At 39.2% G+C, this 17,632-nt stretch overlaps 1 protein-coding gene across 1 annotated transcript in view; it reads left to right on the forward strand.

Moving 5' to 3' along the window:
- The window catches only part of CSMD1 (CUB and Sushi multiple domains 1), a 1,210,443-nt gene that overhangs the window by 60,014 nt on the left and 1,132,797 nt on the right, over window positions 1–17,632 (forward strand). The window lies entirely within an intron of this gene.

Consider the following 17,632-nt stretch of genomic DNA (forward strand, 5'->3'; position numbering starts at 1 on the left):
TCTTTCCTTGAGGAAACCAGGCTAAAAACTAGAGATATTTCCTTAGATTGCCTTATTTTGAATGACCCTCTGACACAGAGATTTCTCCTTAAAAATATGGCAGAGACGATAGGAATATCTTAAGTACTTCTGTTCATATTCTTTCATTTGCACTTGTTAGATGGTATTTGACTTCATTAATAGTCCCTCAGAGAGCATGGTGGCATCAACCATTAGTATAAGACACGAAGAACTGCCTTAATGAAAAGAGAAACATGAGTCTTTGCAGCTGTCTAAATTATGTCAAGAAAAATGAGATTTCAAGGGTGAAACCCTTGAACTGCTGATGTAACTGGCAAAATTCCTGGAGATTTTTAATGGGGCCAGGATTTCACCATAGGAGTGTTGGCTCTCTTTGGTTTACAAATAAATCACAAAGCATTCCTATTCATGTTTGTGTTGGCTGCTTCCAAGTATTTATGAACAGATTAGGACAGAAATTTTCTGCACTTGTTGCCTACAAAGTGCCTGCGAGTTTTTATTTCAGTAATTCATTGTCCATTTTATATAGTGAGTAACTGGCCATCTTTTCTTCACTGGGTAGTTGTTTCTTCTTAATAGGAGACAAATAATTGATTAATAGTAAACAATGCACTTCTGACAGGGATCTGTAGCACTGTATTAATTATCAAGACTTAAATAATTTGCCACCAGCAGAATCTGACAAGGGAAAAAATAAGGCCCCATGAAAAACAGCATTTTTAATTTGAGCTTTTTATTCACAAATCTTATTTATTCACAGATCTTATTTTCTTCACCTGACTACTTCTGAAAATAAGTATGCAATACTCTCCCTCTGCTGTATTTTATTACATGTATTGGTCTATAGCTTTCCATTTTACTGCTCAAATCTTGTATTTTTCTCATCTTTATGGGCTCACACACATTTGCTGTTATTGCTTTATGTACTTGTAATGTCTATGGACTCACATTATATACAATCTCAATTTATCATTCTCATTTGCTGCTTTAACTGTGATATATTATTGTAAATGTAAAGGATAAAGTCTCTACAGGAAAGCTGTTTCTTATCTGTAAATTGAACTTTTTTGTTGCTTATAAGGTTCAAATTATGCATTTTTGATAATTATGTATTTAATAAATGTCTGAAGGTAACATTTTAATTTTACATGCCACTGGCATTTTCTGGCAGCCAGGTAGTGAGACAGATGAAGAAAAATAAGATTTGATTTTCAAAGAATAGTAGACAAGTAAAAATAACATCTGACTGCCAGTGATGTCTCTTCAGATAATAATGCACATTATCCCCTGGCTGGATTATTGCCCTGAAGACACTGGTTTACCAAGTCCCTGGGGAGACCCTCCAGTGGTTCAAGAGAGTGGCTTTGCCTCTGGTATCACAGAGAGCATGGCAGATACGAGTCACCTCCTTCCCTGTGCTTCCGCTGACAGCGGCAGCACATTCCCTGCCCTGCGCCGCTTTACAGTCCTTTTCCAATCACATGTGAAGGAACTGCAATGTTCAAACACTAAGTGAAGGAGAAGGGAAAATGATGACAGCAGGTCCTGTCAGGCCAGCCAGCAAAGCTGGGTGTGAGCTGCCACGCCAGCTCCTTGCACGTGGCCTCCGGATGGCAGGTTCTCTCTGCCAGTGTCTCCGGTGGTGGCCTGGCACTGCAGACACGTCTTTTCTGCAAAGAATATGAAGTAAGACATTCCTGCTGTTGAAGGGAGATGGGAGGAAGGGTGGCTTAGAAGTCAGAATGAGTACAATTGTCAGCAAACCTGACCTTAACTATTTTTGAAGCCAGACAACTGCATGGCACTATGTGGTGATTGAAAGAGCGGTGGTTTTGGGGCTGCAGCACTGGGAGCTTGGATGCCTTCCGTAACTCCTCTGCTGACTGCACTCAATGAGTTTAAGCATGTTTCTTGTCATTCTGTCTGTAAAATTAAGACAGCATTGTTACGCTGTCACTGAGGGGAGAGTCCGACAGCTATGTTCAGTCTCGTCAGTGAGCTCTTGGGAGGAGTGAGGTGAAGTGGGGGACCTGCCATGCTGCGGCCTGCAATGGCAGCACTGTCCCATGGGTGCTTGGCCCTCGCGCTGCCGCTGAGGCGCCCAACAGCGAGCCTGACCCAGGCTGGTTTTGGCAGAAAAGCCTCAGCCCGGGGGCTCAGCTGCTGCCTGGTGTCATGTCCAACAGCTCATCTTCTCCAGGTCAGTGTTCACCTTTCTGTCAGCCTCCCTTGTGTGGTTGCTTGCTGTGTAACTTAGGCTTTCTTTTCATTCAGATATTACATGCAAATGGGTCAGTGTTCGTGCAACAGCCCCACAGGGCCGGCTGCCGTATCTTTAGTTGCGCTTTCCTGCCTTGCCCGTGTTTGTACTTGTGTGTGGTGAGGCACAGGGATGCTTTTACCCAGGGATGGTGAACCCTATCCCTACCAGAGGTAAAATCCCTCTCAGGCATGTTTCCCCCTTGAGCCCAGGATGGACACAGGCCTGGCACCAGGCCTGCCACCACAAGCCTTGGGAAAAGGAACCCCACAGCTCCTGCCTCCATAGTGGGTGCTGGAGAAGGGGGCTGCCTCCATCCAAAACTCAAGAGAGCTGCCACTGGTCAGGATGCCATTGTGGCTCTGCATCACTTCTGTTCAAAATGCATCCACTGATGGCTGGGTCCCCATTGTCTCTGACTTCTTGGAGCCTGTCACTTAGCTGGTTCTGCATCCATTAAACACATACCTTGCTGATACCAGATAGCACAGGTATTTTACTCTGAGTGTTGTGTAGTGCTAAGCCTTGCAAGTGTTTATTACATCTCCACTGTTACTTTCACCACCTAAGCCTGTCATATCATCAAAGAATTTTTGACAAGACCTGTTTCCAGGAAACTACAGCAGTTATGCATCTAGGTATTTTTGAAAACATGCCAGCTATCTATCTGAATCTTTGTGCACCACATGTCTATAAAATCTGGCTTTCCGTTTCCTATTATAGAGTTTCAGATCTGTAAGAAGTATTTTCATCTTTTTATTGCTGATCATGAAGACCTCTAAGAATCCATTACTTGAAAAACAAAATGAAGCTATGATTTAAGTGCATCAGCATCACCTAATCATTGGTTTTAATTACAGATAACCTGCTGGTAGATGTTGTATGCTAGACATTTATTGTGTTCTATTTATACAATAAAAGACTGCTGGGGTAACTAATTAAAAAAACCCTAAAAATCAACAACAACAATAAAAAAAACACCAAAACCCAAGCCTTATATCATCTTTAGCTAGTGATTTAGAACTGCCTAAATGTGTTTTCTATGTGGGTTGACTCTGAACAAATCAGAAGGAAGCATTAATTTTAAAATACATGTTAAATACATAGCTAAAAGAAGTGTATAGTACCTGAAGTTTATGAAGTCATGATGCAGGTCAGACTGAATTAAACCATCATCTTCAAGGTATTTGACCACAATGAGTAACTTCAGCTTGGTATTTAATTATAGTTTAGTAACCCTTTAAGACATGCTTAAGTTCTTATCACTCCTGAAATATTTCTTTAACACCCATTCAGTGCTACAATTCAGTGTGTTTGCAAAATGTGTTTTTCAGTCTTGCTAGGCCAGACCGAAAAAATGCTGGCATTTTAACGTGAGTACTGCAAATTTGAGACCCACTGTTCAACCAGCACATGGTCTTCATGGTTTCCAAAAGTTACAGGTTCCTCACCTTTTAAAGTCTTTCAGGAGCCACAGTGCAGCTGCAGAAGTGTCCAGTGGGTTCAGCAATGTGGTAGGAAGACCATTTGAGACCCAGAAAATATGTATGGGGGGGTGTGTCCATTTAAGAACATGAGAAACGTACTGCACAGTCACAATGCAGTGTTTAATGCACTTGTAACTATACTCCTTTCTTCTAAAACAAAGCACTCCTAGTCCATACACTTCTATGTAATATCTTTGTATAAACAGAACTGGAAGATGTAAGAGGCTTTTTCCTCCACAATCTGAAGTGGTTCAGACTCAGATTTCTCAGCTTCTAGGACATTTCTGTACAGAAAAAAGAGGCAAGGAGCAAGATTGTACAGCCTGGTGGTTAGGACACTTACTGAATGCTGGGTCTTATCCTTCTGCCATCATCCCTTATGAAGCTTACATTAAACAGTCATTGCATAAAATGCAGAAATAGACCTTGAAACAGGATTGGGACCAATAGCAACTTCACTTCCCGTCTGGCTGTGTCTGAAAAGAGATGACTGAACACTGTAAAAGAAAGGATCTCTTTGCCTCATCTGGCAGCCTGCATGTGCATTTCCTATCAGGGAACAAAGTACCTAAATGCTAAAACTGTTCTGCATAAACAGAAAAATGTCTGCTGTGCATTTCATGTATGTGCACTTCTGATTTTTTTTAAGCAAATAGTGCACTTTGCAATAGTATTTTCCTAAGAATCAGTTCGCTTTAGTCCTAAGTTGAAAAAGGATTATAAATGTTTCTTGTCATTGAAGCCTCTCCTAGTGAAAAGAATTCTTACTAGGCCTTATAAGTAACAGGTTCCCTATTGTAGCACTAAATGTGCTTATTTTGTGTGTAGCTTTCCCCTGCAACAAATGCCCATCTCCCCTGTAACAGCTTACAGTCTTTGCCAAGCATATTTATACAATTTATATCCAAATACCTCCTGGGGATTTCATCATGCAAGACTTACAATATTTTCAACATAAATTTAGCATGACCTAGAGCTCTAGGTTTTTCTATTGAGATGCTGCACCAGCTGATTTGGAAGAATGTGATTGATAAGAGGGGGTTGCAGATACTAAAAAGGAAGTGGTTGTAAATCTGACTTCTCCTTGCTGCTTACCATTTTCATTGCCTAAGTTCTCATTTGGAAAAGTCACATTTTTAGCAAATAAAGCCTCTTCATTAATTTTTTTTACAGAGCTTCTAGGTGTATTTAAACCATATGGGTACTGTGGATGAAAGATGTCGGGTTTGCAGCCAATTAGTTTTAATGCCTGCAAGTACAACTACTTTTTAATTTCCTTTACACATTTCAGACTCGGCATATTCCCATAGGGAAGACAAATCTACTGTAATCAATAGATAAAAAAAAGCAGAAAAAATCATTACCACTTGCTGCTATTCCATCACTTTCATTTCCACCCTTAGGAGACTTGAGTGTCCAGCCAGGTAGATCTTCACCTTTGAGTTTAGTCCATATCTAAAAGTTTCTAAACAGTTCTGATACAGCTTTCATTTTAATTTTCACCTTTTTCTTGTTTCCTTGTTTGTGCTCTGTAATAGCTCAAAACACCCCTTTAGCCTGACAAGGCTTTTGTAAACTTGCATCTTTCTTATTATGCACTGGGTTTGGACTCTCCCTTTAGTTTGCTGGAGGCAGCCTGTCTTCTCGAGAAAGCTTTTCCTAGAAATTACTTCTTCTAGCTTGCCTTACGTTGCTCTTTTCCATCCTTTGGAATAGGAACACTGCCTATGTCAGTGGTGAGTATATTGCAGCAAAAAAGACTAAATGTCCACATAAGATGTGGAAAGTAAATATCTGGTATTGCAATGTTAGAACTTGACAAGAGTAGTTTTTCTTTTTTCACTTATTAACTTCTTTTTCCACAGTGTCCATCATCATTTGTTTATCATTAGTTGGCTAATTTAGGGCTTAATTGTGCTTGAATGGAGATTTTGGACAGAGGAGAGCTGTGAGTGTCAACATGATTCAAGGGAGAATCAATACATCCTGCATTTCCGTGGTGTATGCTCTCAAAGCTTCCTTTTTTTAGAAAACATACTGGCATATTCTCCTCTAATTCTGCTGGAAGAAGTGGCAGCAGCCATTGCTTCAAATCATTCCCTCCCCATTAGTCTTCATTTGAAGGACTGGGGGATGCATATTGATAGTTATAATCACTTCTGTGGCACAAGAAAGGCAGAGTTGTAAAAAGTAAGCACTGATATAGAGAGGAGAAAAGAATTTCACTGTGTCCTCTGGTCAAGCTCCCTTAAGCCCACAAAAGAAAATTACTGCTATCTTAAATTTTGAATGGACTTCGAAATCACAGGTGAGGAACAGCTAATGTGGCTGAAGGCTGGTGGAATAAGGGTGCTTTTGAACATGTATCACATAACATATATTGCTATCTTTGTTTAGGCACGTGTATTTAATATCTGGATGCTAACATGATGAACATTTGTAATATATCCTACATAGCCTGTGTAAAAAACGGTGCAAATCCTCCTTTTTTTCTCCTTTAATAGAATTATCTGCAAAAAACATTAGAAATTTTATAACCATTTCACCTCTTTGGTGTATGCACAGAAAAATATGATAGAAAGGGAACAGTTATTTTGATGAAAACACACATAGATGACTTATTCTAAAGAAAAGTATTTGGTATGTACAGTATATGCTGTCCAATGCTGTTCTAATTTTGTTGAAATATGTTTAAACTAAAAATAAACCACCACCACCACCTGATTAACAGTGGAACAAATGGTTTTTCTGCACATGTATGGGTTACATTTTAAAGATTGGCCTTTTTGTAGAACTGGAGGGCAATAGTTCTCATTAGCTTTAGAAAGCAGAGTAACACATTTTAAATATAATAACCATCTCTTCCAGAGAGAAATGCTTGTTCCTGGAAAAAAAAAAAATATTAGGGTATTAGTGTACTGGCAACCTAAATATCTAAAATAAAAAATCATCCAGCTCAAAATAACAAGCAAGATTCCTCTAAATTAGGAGGAAAGAAGAAATTGTCTGGTTTGAGTGGAACAGATATTGAAAAAGCTGAATGAATCCTATGGCTGAATGAACAGTATTTTGATTTACATTTAAGATTCTGTTGGATCTTCACTGAGTGCCTTCACATCACTTCTCAAGGACCAGAAAGATAACATACAGAATCTCTTTTTTGTTAAGACATACTGTTTGGAAATATATTAGAAAGGCCTGAAAGGAAGAATATATATGTATGCTGTGTGCAATCATTAATCATGACAGGAGAAGATGAATGAACCAAAACAAAGATATATTTTTTGAAGATGTTAAATCAGTAGTGTGCAAAAGGGGCAATTAGTAGTATTTTCCTAAGAGCAACTTAGATTAAATTGCTGCTATATGCTATTTTTGTGGCATGCCTGAGCTGTCTCTAAAGCAGTTTTAAGACAGCATATATTCTGTTAGCCTGCAGTTTTGAAACCAAGGTAGAAAAAAGAAAAAGACTGTAGCCTGTTGCAGGCATAACACTCTAAACATTCCTGTGCTATTAATAGATTAAGTGGGCAGGAATTTCCTACCCACTGCAGTTTCACTGTATTTTATTGTTTCCAGTGGTTGCTAATTTGTATTTTATGACATTTCATAATATATGCTCCCAATAACATGAAAATAGGCTTTGTTTTTCTTTTTAGATAGAGTTAGTATTCGTTTATGTGGTAAACATCTCAGCAAGATTTTCCCCTTGTCTCTGTGCTCGAGGTCTCTTACCGCATTCAACACCATTCTGTTGAGCATAGTCTTCATTAGTTTAAACTCCGGCTTTTCTTTTGCGACAATGAAAGCTCTGTGCTCAGACTGCATGAGGTTCTTAAAGATGGCTCATGCCTTTGGTCTTCCGTGCGCCTATTTGCAGCTGGCACTAGTAGAATTTAATATCTATGCCACTATATTCAGAATATTATACAACAGACATTAAGACTTAAAGCCATATATTCTGCATGGACAGGAAATGGTAATGGTCTAAACTAAATTCATTTCCAGTAGTCCTTCTTACTGCTTTATGATGTTACTTCAGCTGTTCTTATACAGATGAACACTTCCTGTTTACAAAGGCTAGAGACTTTGCATTTGATAATCATCTTGTGTACTTCTCCATTCTGATTCACTAAAAGGATTTAGCAAGTTATTGGTAGAATCCCAAATACTTTGTTTCTTTCTTCCTTTTCAGAAAGCTGTGACTGGCATGATGACCACCTATCAAAACTTGTCTCATGTTGAAATACCTTCTGTGCTATGAATTCATAAAGCTACTTTAATCTAGTCTGGCTATCATCTTATCAAAGTCATTACCTGCATAAGAAATGAGCAGTGTTTGAGACTAAGCATAATACAAGACTGAGTTGTTCTCAGTATAATGTCAGTATTTTCTTGACTGGGACAGGTTAGACTAAATTCAAATTACTAGAACCTCTGTGTGGCTAAATGTGTTGGAAAAGTAGTGGCTTCAGGCTAGACCCTCAAAAATTATAGACACCTAAATGGGAATATTAATAAGGCAACTGCAGAGCTAAAAGCATACCTGGAAATCTATCAAACCTTGAGTGCTTTCAGTTTTCAAAACAAACACCACAGACATCTACCTTTAAGAAGATGGTTGAGGCTGAGCCTTGGGAAGCACCAAAGCACAAGAGATGTTTTTTACAGGTTATTACTGGCACCACTGCCCACATGAGCTCATTAACAGTTTGGACCTGTCTAACCCTGCAAATTGCATTTGTGATGCTGGGTGCCCAGTGCAGATCTACAGATCTGCTGCTTGAACTGGATGTTCAAGTTTCTTTATGAGTTCAGTCATTGATTTCCTTTATGCCTTAAGGAAACATTTTGATTCTTTTTAAGCAGTTTTAAGTAGCAGAGGAGGGAAAGCACAGGTTTATTTCCTTTTTTGATAAACTTCACGATGCAAGTAATGGTGGAGGAATTAGACAATGTTACTGATAAATAATGGTCTAACTTTGGTATCTGAGAGCTCTGCAGTAAAGAAAACCTGCCCATATGCACTGGGGGTGGAGAGAGAAGGTTTTATAACAGATTTAAAATTAGAAAACAAAATGGCCTGATTAACAGCAGTAGGAAGACTTCTGCAGAGGATGAGGGGACAAATTAACAGATGACATTCAAAGGCAGCTGTGAAGTATGAGAAGCTGCAGCACGCGGAGGTAGTCAAATCTAGCAGTACAGAGAGTTCTGAATGATCTGTAATGGTGGAATAAATCAGACAGTCTAGGTGGGGGGGATCTTTCAAGTGGTGGATCATGACTAAAAGGTGGATCACCTCTGCTTAGCCCATAAACCAGTAGATTCCATCCTGATCTAGAGCAATATATTAGTATTAGAAGCAGGTGTTATGTAGGGGATGTGTACGAAGATATTTCAAGCAAACTGACAATGATTTTAGCATGTGCTGGGCTTTTTTGGGAACAGTGAACCACCCTCCCACACCCCCCACACACCCCCTTTAATACTTCAGAAAGGAAATGTAATTCAACTATTGCTATCTTCATCTGGGAACGTATCTCTCTGTACCTTCCACTTACCTTGAAATAAGGGAATGGTAGAGACCCTTGACAAGCATGCTTTCTAATGGCTCGATTCCAGACACAAGGTGCAGGGAATCTGGAGAGGCTGTGTTGCAGAACTGCATTAAAGAAACTCTTGATGCATTAGTCAGGATCCTTATGGAGGGTCTCCCCAGCCAACTTTCCCGTAAAGGATCCACTGCAGCAATAATGTGGACTGCACTCTTTCCTCTCATTGCCCTGGACCTACCCTACTGTCAACAGCACAAAATAGGCAACACAGCATGCCCATCTCCAGGAAAGGTTGTGAGAGGAAAGTTAAAGGGGATGACAAGCCCAAACAGAATGCACATAGACACACTACAAAGGCCTTTGCATTTCTAAGTAGATGATGGCCTTCAGTGAACAGACCCCCTACTAATAAATTCTGTCTTTATAGCAGAACTGTAGGAAGAACAGTATTTTTCTGTGGTGTACCACAGTCTGGCTTCTAGTGAACTGTTCTGATGTACATGGTCGAATGGAGTCCGCCTCTCTGAAGATAAGTTCTCTCTGCTAATGACAGAAAAAAATACTTTTGCATTATAGGTATGACTGAGTAAAACAAGCAAGTACATCACTAATTAGAGAATACTGAAAACTACTGTGAAATTACATCTGTTCTTGATTTCCTGTAAGGCAACCATATCTAAAACCTAAATATGGACCCATTCTAATAAATTTTCTTGGTCATGGGCCTATTCCTCCTTGATATTATTATATTATTATTACTTTTTGATTCATAAAGAAATAGCCATTTCAATTATTTTGGCTATGAAATTAAAATTATATTAATCCAGCCATTTCTTCATCATCTCAGAATCTCCCATTCCTTTCCTTGACCTCTTTTCTCTTTGGTAACATCTAAATTTCATATATGAACACTGCTACAACATAAAAATTTAGAAGCCCTTTTTGTCCACAAGTTACCTGAAGAAATAGTTCAGCTGGTGCTGGTTTATGGAGGGAGATGGACTTAATTTCAACGGAGACTAGTAAATAACGGACCTCAAGACTGAATGAAAACACTGATAGATTTTACACAGGTTATGTAGTTTTGCTTTAGTTCTGCTTTAACCTGTGTTAAAACAAAATATGAAAATGTTTTTGTGGGGAACAGACAAATGTAGGTACTTCCATATGAGAGAGAGAATGTTTTTGTGGGGAACAGACAAATGTAGGTGCTTGCTCGTGCATTTTTTTCATGGAAGGTGCTCTTAACTGCTGTTCATTAACTCCATTGTTCATTCAAATGTATTTAGAAAGTTTGCCTTTTCTGTGGTGCACCACTTTTGCACCTCTGTTTTATGTTTTGCACTAATATTTTTTGAAGAATCAATTAAATACTAGCGCTTACCTATGAGTATCCCAATATGTTCAGTTTATATTGTGACTGTATTTTTTCATTTGGACATTTTCATCAGAGACCCTCTAAGTTCAACTCATGATCAGGGATTCAGTTGTATATGTTAAGTCAGGGGTCCTCAAACTACGGCCCACGGGCCAGATACGGCCCCCCAGGGTCCTCAATCTGGCCCCTGGTATTTACAGACCCGCCCCCGCCCCCCGCCCCCCCCCCCCCCTCCCCCTCCGCCGGGGGTTGGGGGGGGAACCAAGCAGCCGCAGATGACTGCCTGCCACTTCATCTGCTGCTGGCCCCCTGTTTAAAAAGTTTGAGGACCCCTGTATTAAGTCATTGTTCAGCCTATCTAACCTACTGATTTAATTTATTACTTTATAATCAGAGCAATTCTTATGTGGTTTAACATATTCAGTTGAGATAGGATACGTAATTCTTTGGTAATGTAAAAATTATTGTTATTTAAATCAAATCCTGTTTTAATGCCAGTAACTTGTGAAAGAGTGTTCACATTTTCATGTTGAACATGTATTTCAGTAATTTCCTTCATTTAGAGATGTTGAACGTTTTATACAATGATCATAATTACTTTGCTTATTAATATTGTTCCATACCTTTGGCAAAGATGCTTTTCATGATGCACATTTACCTTTGGCTTGTCAACTGTCACCGCAGTTTTTGTATTTTGTTCAGATGCATTCTGTCTGCATTAATGTGCTACTGTCAGAAAACCATGGGTTTGAGCATTTTGTAGGTTATTTTGAAGATATTTTTGGTTGCCAGTAATAGGAAACAACTCATGGTTACTTTTTAGAAGCAGGCTGTTAAAGATCCACCTTAAAAAATGTGACTTTTTCAGATAGCCTGTCATTCTTTGTATTTGTCAGGAGAATTCTTTTTATTACCACTGTTTCTTTTTAATTTTGGTAGTGTTCCATGTTAAAAGGGTAGAGGAGTTTGGCAGCAAAATATGTCATGTCATATACCATGTTTGACTCAACTGATTTTTTTTACTAGTTTAACTGGTTGTTTGCTGGCCTTCTGTCTCAGGTTTTCTGAAGTTTCTCTGGTATGTGGTCCTTTGTTCCTGGGTTTTAGTGCTTGAACCAATTAAATCTGAGGAAGCATTTCCCAAAACACTGGAGATGGGGTTAGGAGTGTAAACCAGCACTGTAACTCACTGTGAGAGAATTGCAGCTGTTGTCTTTCCCTGTCTTAATTTCTAAATGCATGCAAATGTCAACACACTTCAAATAGAAGACATCTGCTTTGCTTAGTATTGAAGAATTTTTTCCCTAAAAACTTAAAAGCACCTGAGGAAATAAACTGATATGATCTATTATCTATATCTACTAAGAACTCAGTAAAAACTGAAGGATGTGTATGCAACCTCATAATGTGTTTAAGTATACGGAGTACGTAACATGTACATATGTGATATGCTTAGCTGGTAAAGACAAGGTACTTGGAGGAAGCTTTATTACGTAACATACATTCTTTATAACTTGATGATTTCTCCACAGAATATTAATCAATACTGTAGACATCAGTATTCCAGTACTCCAAAGTAGTCCTCCACGCATCAATTCTCTAAACATCAGTTTCTCATATTTGCTGTAAATGCTGGTTTTTGATGATTGCGTTTAGCATAGCTGTAACTAACACAACCATAACGTAGTGGTTTTGTCATTTCTTAGGAGGCAAATTCATGCCTCAGTCATGGATGATGTGGATTTTTTTTTTCTTTTTCTCCTGGAGGCGATCTTCCCCGTGTTTGCTGACAGCTGTGCTATTGTCCACGTGTGGTACTTACTCAAAAGTCATCTGTATTTCCTCACTTGACATCAGCTCAAGCTGAACTGAACTTGGTATCTACTTTCTCCTTCCTACCTCGTTTGTTTTCTATTTTGTGAAACTGCTTAGGAAATATCTTACTGTGTTCGGGTGGCATTTCTGTAGCTCATACAGCGTTATCCAAGTGGAAGTCCTTAATCAAAGGTGACAGCAACGTCAAGTATGAATAGAGGAGTCTGCTTGGTAAACAAGTGTTCTCTCTTTGTAAGCGAGCTGGTGCAAAACCCCTCCGTCTGGAGTAAGGCCTGAGGCTGGATCGCGACCCAGTGTAAACCCCCGAATGTGAAGCCCACTGCGGAGGCGGCGCGGGCAGTGCGGGGCCCTTGCTGCCGCCACCGGGCGGCTGCCACCGCGCTGCTGCCACCGCGCTGCTGCCACCGCGCTGCTGCCACCGCGCTGCTGCCACCGCGCTGCTGCCACCGCGCTGCTGCCACCGCGCTGCTGCCACCGCTGCGCACCCGGCCCGGGGCCCGCGAGCTGCCCGTGCGGCGCTGGCCGGCGCGGGGAGCAGTGCCGGGTCCTGCCCGCCTTGGCCGGTAGATGGTGCTAGATGAGAAGTGAAGGTGCAGCTCAGAGCGCTTCCCCGGTCAGAAGCTGCTGCTCAAAATCAGGCTACGACACTCGGCGGCTTCGGTATTTGTTTCTTTACCTGTGAGATCCTTGGGGTGGGAATACTGAAAACGGAGGTGGGTGACTCGAGGGTGGTGACGAGTGAGAAGTAAACCGCCAGCCGCTTCCCAAACACTGTTTCTGTAGCGTTAGAAGGTTGCAGTGTATCACCAGGGCAGGGCAAGGCCACCTTTTGCAATGGGAGAGAAATGAAGAGGCAGGCATTGCACAAAACTGTACTGCTTCAGAGCAGATTTGTTTTAAAGAACATTGCCAGCTTGTATGCCTCTGATTTTGTTGCTGAGTGTGACTGAAAGCCTTATGTCTTCAGAAACCTGTATAATTAATTTAAAGAATATGTGAGAGTAAGACCTCCCAGCTGACTGAGAAGAAAAGTTACGTACATACATGAAGTTGGATTCTAATTAGCCAGCCATAGTGGAACGTAACAAAATTTCCTTCTGCCTAAAAATCTGTTGATTAAATAACGTAGTACAAATGTGTACTACTGAATGTATATTAATATTGCTCACGTTCTTTCAAGATTAGAAGTAAAATAGCAAGAATTCCTTAAAAACTAGGAATCCCTGTTTTACAGTGGCATAACTCCAGGAGAGAAAGAAAATAATCTATATTAGTTTTATTAGTGCGTTGCTTTATGGTTTTGTTTCCCTCTTCTCTTTTCATTCTCTCCAGAGGAGAAGCACTTACTCGATACAGTGTCAGGGGCATTTGCACATCCTTGGCAATAAAATTAGGGATTAAATGTGCAAAACAATAGCTTAGCAGAGATTTCCTGACGTGATTTTACTTAAAAACACATTTATCACCTGTAAAATCAATCTTCTTATGGGCATTGAAGGATAAAATGAAAAGAAGTTTCTTCTTCATGAAGTTAATTATTTCCCCAAGCTTTCTAGCTTTCTGATACCACCATCCACAAAGCAATTATTCTGAATTGACAGTGTTTAGTGAAACCAGGAGTACTGCTAATATACTGTAGTAGCGGTTTTACAAAATATAAGACTTACTGAAATAAGAAAATATTGCATGTGTTTTCCTTGAAGCAGGGTGTGTCAGTACCAGCAGAAGTAAACTGGTAATATTGAACATAGGCATAATATGTTTCAAAACCCTAAGGGTGGGAAATGGTAATACGCTGGAATTCTGGAACACAGCACTTTTTGCAGCATCTTTAATGTAATAATTTTTATCCTGAACTAAAACATGACTTGGCATTGGCTGAACCAGGTGCCCTCTGACTCTGTGAGAAGAAGGTCATGACTGGCTGCAGTTCTACATGGGCACCAGTTCTATAATGCCTAATATTGGTACATACTGTTTGAATGCATAATTCTGTGAAACCTACATTTCAGAGCCACATCTGAAAAAGGTTTTATAAGGTTCTTAGCAGTGGAAAAGATATGTTTCTAAAATTCAGTAAGGCAAATTTGAAGTTGAATGTGTAAGAAGTGGCACTGAGTTGAGATTCCCCTTTGTTTAATGTAGAAAATTATAATGTACAGAATGAATCCTCAGACTGTGATTTATGCTCCTCTTTTGGAAGGATTCTTGAACTTTTTCCCGTGAAAGAGGCTAAGAGGCTTCATAGGCTTCCCTGCTTTTGGGGTAGATGTATTCCAGTTTTCTGCTTGCTTCTTAAAGGAATGTCTTGCAACATCCTAGTTGTTTACTTGGGAGAGGCACTGGGAAGATATTTGTGCTTAAACAAATATTTTTTAAATATATCAGAATTTTTGAGAAAAAATTCAAACACATCTGTGAATTTCTTCCCAAATATTTCGTGAAAAATCTTTCTCTGATAAAACATTAAAATTACATGTACACTTACATAGCCCTTCTCAAAATGATTTTTTTCTTAAATCGATTCAGCAGTCATTCCTCAGAAAAAGAAGCTATGCTTATAAAGGGGATAGGGAGGAAGGAATGCAAGTCATAGCTATAAAATTGATATTCTTTAACATGCTGGCTTGTTATGACTCCAGCCTGCATTATATGATATTTTTGTGGGCAAGATACTCCACTATTAGTGCTGCATAATGCCAAATGTAATAACATTTGGCATTACCTAATGGAAAGGTTCTTTACCAAACTGGGCTTCAAAAATGGCAATATTACACATCAATATTTGTAGGGGAGAGAGGTGGATGACACTTCTTTACCTCCTGAGATGAACTGATTAAGTGATTCCTAATATGCTGTTTGAATAACAAGAAGCCTAAACTTGGCTACAGTGTGGGTAGACAGAAATAATTTCAAATTATAGAAGCTGTGGTTTTTATGTGTAGAAAAAAAAAAAATAATAATTTTCCCCAGTTTTGCCTTAGATCAAATAGATGTAGACATGACTGTTGCCTTGAAGATTTAAAATTAGAATACGAGGAGACTTAAAAGTACATATGGCATTGTCTTATGCAATGCTTTAATAATTCCTTGGAAAAATGTTGTAATATTAGTCATGTTGTGTCTTTGGTCTGCTGTAAAGACAAATTGTTAAACTGAACTTTTTGTGAGTAGATTGAAGGTTTATGCCAGGTAGGATTTTCAGTGTTGGATGATTTAGCCGGTTGCTGTGCTTTAATTTTAATAGAGGCTGCATGGCTCATCTTTAACGTCTGAACTGGGTGTGGCAAATTCTGTGGGAAATTCTTGTAGAAAGTGCAGATCAAATACACTGTTTAATAATACAATAGGAAGAGGCAACTGAAGCTAAGTGCCTTACCCATTGGCAGCTGTAGGTGGAACAGCAATTATAGATTTGAATGGTGATTTTTAGCTAGGAAAATCTGTAGTGAGTTGTTTGTTTCTTTAATACTGAGCAGTCCTTAGAGCTACCTCTGTTCTTGTGTTTCTTTTGAGTGTATGGATCACACTGAATAATCTGTTATTCCTTATTGGTATTCCAACTTCTGCATATCTTTAAAAATGACCGTTGCAGAACTCACAATATTCACTCAGCAGGCTTGCCCTGAAGGACCAGTTACTCTTTCATTTCTCCTTGTAAGTGCTTGTGTTACACAAAAAATAGAGGTCTGCTGATATTGATGAACTCTCTGTCTCTATGCTGCCCTGAACATTTTCAAACAAATGGAAAACAGCAGTGCTATATCTTTTTGCTTTCTTGCACTACTCTACAATTTCAGGTTCTTAGACTTGCTAGAGACAAGGTGGAGAAACCATGACATGCTTTACTTTATGAAGTCCACAAAAACAGGATTTTCTTCATGTTCTTACTGGATGTTACTAAGAGGCAGCCTCCCAAAGTAATTTGAAAATCTTGTGCAGTATTCTGCAAAGGAAAGTTTTCCTGCTTTGTTTCAGGTAGAACATTTGTCATAGTAAAGCCATCTGTTAAACTGGGATTCAGGAATACTTTCTGGGCTTGAACCCAAATGCATACCTTTGCTATTTAGGGTTGAGATGTAAGGCAGGATCATCTTTTATACCCACCCTGGAACCATGTATTTTGACCAAAGCCTTTCACTGAACAACTCTGAAACCAGAGCTAAGGTTGCATCTACAGCACTTATATTCAATTATTTTGATGCAGCCTAAGATTATTTATATTTTGGAGCAAGCAGACACTAGCAGGTGCTACATCTGCATGAAGTACCCTGATGAAAGATGATGTTGTACCTCCAAAACACTGATGAATTGTCTACAACATTCCTCTGAGCAAGTGCATTGTGTCTTTTGCTAGAGAAGAACAATGGCTCTGAAATGTTTCAAGTGTGTTTCACACCCAGAGTAAATTCTTCTCTATCTGCCACAAAGGTTGTGCTCTTGGTGATGCTGATGATAAACCAGTAGCAAATTATGAGTCTGCGGATGTTCACTTAAGATTGATTTTTGCCATGGGTTTGCAGTAGAAGAAAGAAAAGAGTCTCTGATTCCTCTTCCCATATCTAATTTTAGAATTTTTCTTCCTTCTCTCCTTTATATTTTCAGCGTGGAAGTATGTTTTTCACTCTGTTCTTTCTACAACACTGTTGGTTTTGATAATGAGATTACCACAAGAATCTGAACATGCTTTTAATCGGGTGCAATACTATTTATCCTCCTCTTGAAAGCTGATTCTGCATGAATTTTGTCTACATTCTTCCAGAAATCATCAGCCTTTTCTAGAACATGTTGACCTATTGATAAACCACTAAACCTCTAAATGACAGGTGTTTAACACATGATGAAAAGACTCAGACTGTCCTCTTACTTATCTCAGATGTGCATATAATTCTTCCCTTTTAAAGCATACAACTTTTGCATGTTGATCTTGCAGGTGACTATAGACTTGAAAGATTCAGAGGTCAGTTGCATTGTGTTAGCAAATGGCTTAGGTTTAAAATCATGAGAACTTCTGAGAATCCCTTCTTATAAGCATATGTAGAGAAGAATTTCTATCCTTTTATTATTAGTCTTACTAAATCAGACTTCAGCT

The sequence above is a fragment of the Falco cherrug genome, chromosome 6 (genome assembly GCF_023634085.1).
Source record: "Falco cherrug isolate bFalChe1 chromosome 6, bFalChe1.pri, whole genome shotgun sequence".
Taxonomy (NCBI): Eukaryota; Metazoa; Chordata; class Aves; order Falconiformes; family Falconidae; genus Falco; species Falco cherrug.